This window comes from Marmota flaviventris, chromosome 4 (genome assembly GCF_047511675.1).
Source record: "Marmota flaviventris isolate mMarFla1 chromosome 4, mMarFla1.hap1, whole genome shotgun sequence".
NCBI classification, from domain to species: Eukaryota; Metazoa; Chordata; class Mammalia; order Rodentia; family Sciuridae; genus Marmota; species Marmota flaviventris.
The window spans coordinates 141752140-141760590 of NC_092501.1; the positions used below are offsets into that span (position 1 = coordinate 141752140).

Sequence of the window (8451 nt, forward strand, 5' to 3'; positions counted from 1 at the left end):
ATGTACTCCCTTAAATAAAGAACTGGAGCCATTTTTTAGCTATTCTGTTCCAGCTCCTGTATGGGCTTGGAAGAAACTATCAGGTACTCTGCTTTTAATAAATCTATTGTATGGCTCTGACTCTTATTTCTTCACTAATTATTTCAGACTTCATTTTTTTCAGGTGGCTTACCCCCTTCTGAGCAGGCAAAATTCACCCTGGCAGGGTGCTGGCTACCCTGCGATAAGGCAGATCCTGGCCACCCAGAAAATGAGCTCTGCTTTGATCACCTTCGTAGGTTAGAAGTTGGCATCAGATTCCCCTGATAGAGCCTCTGGAGGAAGGGCCTAGAGCCTGGTCTCTTCCCACATCCAGGGCCTTCTCCAAGACAGGCCCCCGAACCCCAGGAGAGGTTTCCTAGGACTGCCATTAACTATGGCCCCCCAACAACAGGAATTCATTCTCCCACAGCTCTGGAATCTGGAATCAGTGTCACTGGCAAGATTAGCTCCTTCTGGAGGCTGTAAGAGAGCCCCACGCCTCTCCCCTAATCTCTGGTGGCTCCAGCCATTCCCTGGATCGGAGGTCAATCTCTTGCCTCTGACTTTGTTTCTGGGGCTGCTCCTCTGCTTCTGCCACAAAGCTCTTTCTCTCCTCCTGGTACCGTAGTTGATCTTGAATTCCTTGGCTTATTACACCTACAAAGACTCTGTTTCCCAATGAAACCACATTTATAGGTACTGGGAGTTAATAAGCTCTATGTCTGTCGGGAGGGACACAATCACTGCTATGGGTCATCCAGTTCACAGAATCCAAGGCCAACATGGCGGATCAGAAGGGACTTACTTACTATGTGTTCCTTCTGGCCCTCTACAGTCCCTTCCTAAAACAATAGTTTTGTCACCGTGCCTGAGGAACTCATGGTCATGGACCAAGTTCCTTCTGACCTTGTGGATGGGCAGCAGGAGGGCTGCAGAGGAGAGACGCACTCAGAGCCCGAGGGGCTGTCTTGGCACCCTGCACGTGAAGGTCCATAAATGGCCTCCTTGACATCTCCCACTTGAACAAGTTATCCAGCGCCTGAACGTGCCTGAGGTAAGTACCTGAGGTGTGACAAGGAAACTTATTAAAGAAAAATGAAAGGTTCAGGTGGACCCCCAACTGCTTTTTTGGATGCATCATCAGATGGAATTCAGAACGGGAGGGGCTGTGAGAGATGATGGAAGTGAAAGTGAGCAGGGGGGAGGGTGGGAAAACCAATCCAGCTTGGCTTCATTTAGCAGGGTCAGCAAGGTCAGGCAGTCCAGTGGCCAGGGCCCGGCAGAACGAGAAACAGTCCTGTAGTGACCTGTCCTCACGCCCCTTCCCGTCCTCCCACCTGCATCTCTCCAGCTGTTTGGGGAGGTCTAGGGAATTCCTGTACTTTTCTGTCTCATTTAGGACACTATGAGTGTGTTGAGTCCCTCATGTCCCTAGTAGAGGCACCAAGAAAAGGGGGACCAGGGAGAAGCACCCACTGAACGGATCTTCCTTTCTGGCAATTCCTAGGCACCATTATCAACTCGTAGGAGTAGAATTGACATAAGACAAACAATCATTTTTAGAGGGTATACAATGAGTTTATTTATTTTTGTTTTTTTAAAGACAGGGTCTCTGGTACCCAGGCTGGCCTGGAACTCCTGAGCTCAAGGAGTCTTACTGCCTTAGCTAAGTGCTGGGACTACCGACACTTGCCAACCCTGGCTGTGATGAGCTTGATGAACCAAATCAGCTATTTATCCAACACAATTACCATAGGGAACATTTGTATCACCCTAAAAAACCCCTGTCCCCCTCTGCAGTCAACAGCTTTTGAACAATCCTAGCTCCTGGCAATCACTACCTCATTCCCCACCCCCACCTCTGTGGTCCGGACGTTTCCAGAAATCTTATAAATGGAACCACAGAGTGTAGAGCCTTTTGTATCTAGCTTCTTTCCTGTAGCATGACACTTTTGAAGTTCATTTATTTTTCTTTTGTTTTTGTGGTACTTAGGATCGAACCCAGGGACTCACACATGCGAGGCAAGTGCTCTACGCCTGAGCCACACCCCCAGCCCTTCTTATTTTATTTTGAGACAGGATTTTACCAAGTGCCCAGGTTTGCCTCAAACTTACAATCCTCCTGCCTCAGCCTCCTGAGTAGCTGGGATTACAGGTGTGCTCCGCTGCTCCTGGCTGTTATGTTTTTTCAATAGCTTCTTTCTTTTTGTCCCCTATTTGGGGCCTAAATACTCAAATTTATCATTTTAGTCATTTTAAAGTGTGTAGTTCCGTGACATCAGGCTCATTCACACTGTTGTGTGGCCATAGCCACCATCAGTCTTCAGGACTTTATCTTCTCAAACAGATTCTCTGTCCCACTAACTGCCAACTCTTATCCCACGCCCCAGCTCCCTCTCCTTCAGTTTTAAGTGGTGGACACAGTGCCCGTGAGGATGAGAGAGAAGGTGCTGGAAACCTTGGTGAAGGCAAGAGAGCGAGGCAGGTGGTAGGACCCCCTTCTTCTTTTTGGCTTTTCTCACCAACCCAGACTGTGGTCCTGCTGGTGCGCCCACCCAATCACTCCATCCCATGTGAGAATCTTGCCATGCCTCGGCTCCTTGGGTCTGAACTGTAACGTGGAAGGAAGAGCAAGTGGCTTACCTATCACGTGGATGTCACCCATGAGAAGACAGGCATTCCTTAATGTGTGGAGTAATAGAGCAATGGATCCCAGTCGTCCCTGCCCCAGAGGGCATAAGCTTTGAGGAAGAGTTGACAAGATGCTTTGTCCACCAAAGCCATTGTCATTTCCATATCTCCAGGTCCATCCTTGCATTCTACCAGGAAGGTAACTGTAGGGACAGCCAGAGTGCTGGGGGTCGGTGTCCCTCAAGTTTCTGACCCATTTAGATCCCGCTGCTGTGGGGCTGGAGCCATCTGTGTGGCTCTGCAGCCACAGGGGGATTTAAAATCTGGACTAGGTCAGCAGAAGAGGCCCCCCTGGGAGCACGCAGAAATAAATCCAGGTTGTACTGGAAACAGAGCCCTGTGTTGGCGGGATGCCTTAGGGAATGTGGAAGAGCCTGACTCGGTTCATTTGACAGCATGCGCTTCCCAAGCCCGGAAGCCTCGTGCTTGCTGAGTGAAACAATCGAGACAGCCGAGAGCCCCCTCTGTCCAGGCAAAGCATCCTGAGAATGGGAATTACTTCTGTCCCTTCACTCTAAGCCCCAGGCCTTGGTGCTTCAAGACCATGTGGGGGTGAAGACATTTGTCGATGATGAGCGACACACATTAAAAACACGGCCCCTCCAGGAGTGCCACAGTGGGGGGCGGGGGCAGTGCACTGGGAGATGAAGGAAGGCCCGTGTCCATGGGCACACCTGTTGCTCCTGGGATCTTTTAATGTCATAAGCAGAATCAGCCTGGGAGGGTGAAGGTGTTCCTTGCCCAGAGACTCCTCATCAGCTTTCATCTGAGACTCCAGAAACTATGATGTGCCCATTGTCGATCCCAGTATGTGTGGGGGTGGGTGGGGGAGGGAGGGGATCCTAACAGGAAGCACCTCTTGATCACACTACTTTGAACTTTAAAATGGCATTTAAAGCCTTGGGGTGTAGATCAGTGATAGCACTTGCCCTGCGAAGGACTGGGTTCAATTCCTGGCACCACAAAAATGAAATGAAATAAATCGTATTAAAGCAGCGAACCTGAATCATGAGGTTTCCCTGAAACCAAAGGAGACTGTAAATTCCACGGAGAAGACATTTGTTTTTTTTTTTTTTTTTTTTTTTTATGGCTGCATTTCCAGAACCTACACTAATGCCTGGTACGTAGGTGCCCACAAAACACGAGCTAGAATGAATGAATGAATGAACCAACGAACAAACAAGCAGCTCTGCTAAAATGCAGGGCTCAACATGACAGTGAGAACGCAAATTTCAATGTCTTTGAAGGCTGTTTAGACTTTTGTAACCTCTTTTGAGGCTGCAGGTGAAAAACACAGCATGCAGGTTCTGCAAGAAAGACCCCCAGGGCTCACCGCTCAAAACCCACCTGAGTGAAGACAGGGAGTTTGGAGCAGATCACACCCTGGCACCAAGGGTGTGTTGGATTGATCTCAAGACAATAGGAGAACAGGGGTTGGAATGACTTTATCATGTCCAAGGTAAGTGTCTTCTTGACAGGCTTGTGTCCTGGCAGAGGAAAAAAAATGGTACTAGGACAGATCAAGGAATGTTTCATAAAGGGGCTCTTCACAAAAGGCTCAAGAGAAACCTGCTAGAATTGGGGAAGGCTCCAAGGCTAGCAACAGAGGGAGCTGGTACTGCCTGAGACCTGAAGGAGCAAGGGCTGCCATGTTTCCAGAACCCAGAGAGAGTGGTTAGAGATGTCCACCTGGCAGGTGACATGGCCCTCAGCAGTCCTCCCGTGGTCAGGCATGGAGAGAGGCTCCTACTAAAATGACACCAAAGCCCTTGATATATCCCATGATTCAAGGCGTCTTGCAGCCACTTACTGACATGCATTCACTTTGTAGTCACCAAAGCTCTTTAGGGGTTTTTCTCTAAGAGTAAAGTAAAAACTCGCACAGTCCTGGGACCTCTCGTTTGTGACTTGTGGGTGGACACATGGTTTTAAGCCTGAAAAGAGGGACTCTAATGCTGATGACCTAGTATATCTGTCACTGCAAATCCTGGATCATTTTATATGGCAGTTATATGCAAAGTTTTAATGCCAGAAAACTTTCCTAGCCACTGGGTGAATAAGTCACACTGTAAATCACACATGATTTAAACAGAGGATGGGGAACGCTCAGCAGAAGTCTGCCGGGGGAAATGAAGGTACCTCTCCTCCTCTACTGCCTTAGAAGCTCTAATCAACTCTCAGCTAAGACTGCAACCCTCACCAACATCTTGATTGCAACCTCAGGAGAGATCCCCAAGTCTCTCTTGTAATGTCTACATTGGACATTTGTCATCTGTTGTGGCTGCTGAGTGTTTGAGACCCTTTTGTAAGGGAATTCCTTCCCGCGTGGGTCTGGGTAACTGAAAGGCCAAATACTTGCTTTCTGTAGCAAAGACTCATAGCTGACTACTAACCCATTTTCCAGCCCCCCTTTGCTATTCGGTCATGTGCTTTAATCCTGGCCAATGGCATGAAGCCACTCATAGGGCAGACCAATAAGACCTCCCACACGTGACCCCCTCTCTTACCTTCTTCCTCAGTCTCTGAGTGTTGATGCCCTGGGCAACCTTCAAGGTTGTATGTTGAAGATGATGGAGTCTTTTTTAGCCTAGATCCTTGTAAAATAGTCTGGATTAGAGTCCCTGACACCCTCTTGTTGGGCATTCTGTGAGGTTCTCAGGCAGGATCAATTTCTAGAGCTTGCAACTTAGAATTCAGACTTATATAGCATCAATAAAAATGATCGACCTATAAAGAATTTATTTTATGGGTAAATTGAATTGTTATCCCGGAATATGGCGATCACTGTAGCTCTCCATAATTCACACGGCGCTCGTGGGAATTGTTAACACAGCACCATTGGCTGTTAGCTGTGACTTGTGGCCTGGAATTAATTCTGACTTTGAAAGCCTGTCTACAAGGATAACAGGTCATATATCAAACCCTTTAGACTGGTTTTCTGGAGAGGGAAAGGGAAGTAGAGATCAGAGAAGGAGGAGAAGAGTATCACAAAAATAGTAACGAGAGAGCAAACCCACAGCTCCTACTATGCACCTGCCAGAGTGCTAAGGGTTCGTGTATAATAACTAACCTGACCCGCTTACAGCAGGCTGCTGGTGTTAGTATCACTGTTGCTTCTGTTAACAGAGACCAAGCATGTCACCGAGCTAACACCAAGTGGTAGAGCCAGGGTTTGAAACGGAAGGTTCTTATTCACAGCTACTGACAACAATTAAGGACTGAGGAGTCTAACTCAATTTTCGGTGTCCTTGAAGCACAATCAGAACAACTAAAAACAACTAAGAAAATAAAATCCCAGCTAGTGATACTTGGCAGGGTACTTGGAATAATTTGCCTGAAGCACTTAATGTTCCCTCAAATATCACCAAGAATCTTTATTTCATAGGTCATTTCAGGCCAAGAAGTTGATTGTGGATGATTTTTCAAAATGGCCTGAAATGCTCCCAGCTCCCTCCCCAGTCTGGCCTCAGCCTGCGTGTGTGCCTCAGTTATTTGCAACACCCAGGTCGTCAGAGCCAAGGTGTTCTGCAAGTCACCGGTTTACCCAGCTGAGCTGTGTGGACAGGAAGTTTGTCCTAGGGTAGTCGCGTGCCTCATCCTTGCTGACCGAAAGGCTGAAGGGACAAGGTGGGCATTGGGGGGAGGGGCCCCAGCTGGATCCATGGGAGAGAGAAGAGAATTGCTGTCAAGTTGTAGAGGACCTGAAGGTCTTGCACGGCCTGGGGCGGGCAGGGCCAGTGCCGTTGGCTGGAGCTTATCTGGGGATGGCAAAGGAAGAGCTTTGGAGGAGGAGAAGCCATGTGGGGCTCATTTGATAAACATCTACAGATGTATCCTGGGATCCAGGCCCTGGCTCTCGGCTCTGTCTCCCACCCTTCATGGGCCACTAGAGCATTTCCTTTTGGACTATTTGCAGTGGACTTGGCAGCCAGGCCTCCCCTGAGCCACAGGGCACAGGGACCCCTCACTCTTAGCCTGTGGGAGTGCCTGATATTCTACACAGGGGCAGCTTCTGTGGCCTGAAAGGTCTGGGAGCTGCTGGGGGGGGGGGATGTGGTCCAAGCCAGGGGCTGGGCTCCTTGGACAGCGTTGGAGCCATTACAACTGCAGCACAGAGCAGTTGAGGCTGGGGAGGGCCTGATGGTGTCCCCTCCTGCCACCAGCCTGCTCCTCGTTCCCTCCATAGCTTGCCACTCACCAGAAATAGAGGCGAACCCTATTGGACTTTTTCAAGTCCCATGGCTCTCCAGGGAACAATCGGAACCGTGTCCTGCACTGTGCTGCCCCCTGCCCCATGTGTATCTTCCATGGCACTGGGGACTCAGAGCTTCAGAACAGCTAATCTTCTGTGAGCCAGGGCTCTGGAATCAGGCTGTGAAGAAGAACCTCCTAGCTTTGCCTCTTCTGGTCACCTTATCTTGGTCTTCAGCTCTCTCTGCCTTGGTTTCCTTCTGATAGGCTGAGAGTTGCTATTTCATAAGGTGTTCATGGGCATCAGAGGAGAGAGCTACCGTATTCAAAGCCCATGGACAAGGCATTTGGTAAGCACTAGGTTTTGTTCGATGTCATGGTAACAGTGCCCTTTCTGTGCGAGAATACATTAATAATAGCAACAGCACAGGCGCTAATAGCCAATACCTACCCAGAGCTTGCTTTGTGTCCTGTTTCTCTCTGTGCCCAGAAAGCCTCCTTGGCCCTCACTCCTTGGCCTGGTTAATTCCTCCTCATCGTTCTATTCCTGCTCTAGTGTTGCCTCTGAGGCTGGAGGGCTTGTCTTCTGTGTCCCTAACATCCCTTACTTAATTTTAGTGCGGCTCTTCCACCCTGGACTGTTGCTGTTTTCTTTTTCTTCTCTGGAAGTTCCTGAGGTTGGGGATTGGGCTTTTATTATCTGAGTTTGCTGAGGGAATAAGGATGTTTTCTAGCCCTGGCCTCAAAGACCATCTCTATCCTTACTTCTCCTTCCCAGAAGGAGCTCCATCAGCTACAGTGAAGACCAGCCAGCGGCTAGAGGGGGCTCTGAATCCAGAATCCACATGCTTCCTGCTCAAGGTCACAGTGCTCTGAGCAGCTGGAAGCCTCATTGACTGACTCCTAAGCTATGGGGTGGCCTATGGCTATCAGTCCCCTGGTACCCTTCACTGGCTCTAAATTCATTAGAGCAAGCAAGAAAAGGTGATCCCCAATGGAAGCTTCTTGAAATAAGTGTATTTCAGATGTCACTGGCATTGGCAAGGTGGGGGTGGGGTGTGGGGGGTGGGAGCAGCTGGGCCTGATAAATAATCATACTCATTAGGTCTCATTATATTCTCCCTGTGAGTCATGGTATCCCACAAAACAGAGGCCACCCCAGCCTGGCTTTCAGCAGAGCCTATCTTAAAAATGCATTCGATGCAGATGGTTACATTAATGTAAAAGGCAGGCCATTGTGGCTATAAATAACTCAAGCTGAGTCCTGCTGATAGTGGGACACCTGACAGGAAATACTGTATTGTCCTCCCTTCTGAACAAGGCAGTGACATACACATTATCTTCCCATTTTCGAAGGCAGGGTCCACAGGAGTCCAGCAAGCCCCCTGGGAAGGCAGATCCTTTACCATGAGACCCATGAAAGGGAGCTTTCCAAAGCAGGTGTACCATACATAAAAATAATGACCCCGTTCCCCAAAGATGTCCTCACTGGAATCCTGGAGCCTGGGAACAAAATATTCTTTACATGGCAAAAGGAATTTTACAGAT

At 48.8% G+C, this 8451-nt stretch overlaps 1 long non-coding RNA gene across 1 annotated transcript; it reads left to right on the forward strand.

Annotated features, from left to right (window-relative positions):
- Nucleotides 1-6292: 6292 nt before the first annotated feature.
- On the forward strand, nucleotides 6293-7898 carry LOC139705388 (uncharacterized). Its single transcript, XR_011707255.1, has 3 exons — nucleotides 6293-6339; nucleotides 7171-7253; nucleotides 7682-7898. It is a non-coding gene; the product is annotated as an uncharacterized lncRNA (long non-coding RNA).
- The last annotated feature ends 553 nt before the right edge of the window (nucleotides 7899-8451 follow it).